We start from the raw sequence: 1,601 nt of genomic DNA, 5'->3' as shown, positions 1-1,601 counted from the left end.
TATTTAGTTGTGCATTCTTCTGCTAGGATCTCAAGATATTCTTGCAGACCTTATAGAAGTGTATTGTTGTAGTCTGCTTTTGTGTCCTCAAATCAAAACTGACATATTTTACAGCATAGCCAGTTGGTACTGAAAAACAGTCTTTGGGGGAGTTCTTTAGTTTATTTTATACCAGCTTCAATAATTCTGCTTTTATTTTTGACAAGTCCATAAATTGCATTACAAGATAAGGCTAAATATAGGCAAGTGATTCAAAATCTGGATCAGTGTCTTGTTCCAATTGTGCCACCTGCATCTTTATCGCTGTGCTCTTTATGTTTCTTGTCTCTGGTGGCCTCTGTACTGGCAGCCTTATTTATCAAGTAGCAATGTAGCCTCATGAAGGCAAGAAAATAAAAAATAAAAAAATTATATATATATATATATATATATATATATATATATATATATATATATATATATATATATATATATATATATATATATATATATATATTAGTACGATTAGTACGATTCCAAGGGTCCTGGACACACAGGGGGTTTAACAAAACCCCATGGTGGTTTTGGTATTTAAATTGCTTCTTTGCACAATAATCTGTTAGGAAGCACACTACGATGAATGCCCACTTGGTACCGAGTATGTGCGTGTCCACTTAAAACATTCACAGGATTTAGAAACGCGGTACTTCACAGATCAGCTCAGAGGTTCTGACTCGTCACTTCAGGTGAATAAGAAAACACGAGAATGGCGTGGAGGGATTAGATTAGATTAGATAATTGGGGGATTGGTCCTTTTTATAAATAAATTAGCCACTGGGTACAGAAACCCTAGTGGGGCCCCTGGTCAGGAGTAAATGGTTGGACTGGTTTGAACTTAAAGGAAGTTTAGAAAAATTAGAAAAACACTCTTTACAACTCAGAACGCACAACAATACGCACAGCGCCGAGGCTGATGTGTTACAACAGCCAATAGACCACATAATCGCATGCAGGGGCGTAGCCATCATTTCAAAATTGGGGGTTACTAGTGTTACCTGTTTTTTTTGTTTTGTTTTTTTTCAGTTAACCCTTGCGTAATTGACAGGTTTTATTTTTAAACATAATTTTTTTTTGCTTTATATGCTTTATGATTATAAAACAGAAAGAAAGAAATAAAACAGCTTGCCACTGGGACAGTACCCTTAAAAGGACATCTTTGTACCTTATTTACCCCCAAAATGTATAGTTGTACATTAAGGTACACATTGGTACTCTAAGGTAGTAATGTGTACTCCTTTTTGAGTATAAGTACAAAAATGTCCTTATAATGGTACTAAGTGTATATTGTTTACATATTTCAAATTGTATTTTGTGTATGCACAGTACATGGCACACAGTAATGGATACTTGCACATTCAAATAATACTTTATTTTGTTCTTTTCTACAGTCCATGTTTCAGGAATAAAACAAGTAATTCAAAACAAACTATTGAAAGAAAATATGTATTGAACTCAACTGACAAACATGTCAAGACCCAATATCAATTATACAATGAGATGAAATAAACATTTAGTGTTTAGCTTCTTTTAAGCTTCCTGGCTGGTTTGTTTAAAAGTAGTAG

The sequence above is a fragment of the Silurus meridionalis genome, chromosome 10 (assembly GCF_014805685.1).
Source record: "Silurus meridionalis isolate SWU-2019-XX chromosome 10, ASM1480568v1, whole genome shotgun sequence".
Classification (NCBI taxonomy): Eukaryota; Metazoa; Chordata; class Actinopteri; order Siluriformes; family Siluridae; genus Silurus; species Silurus meridionalis.
The sequence above is the reverse complement of the archived record's forward strand: the minus strand, read 5'-3'. Positions refer to the sequence as shown.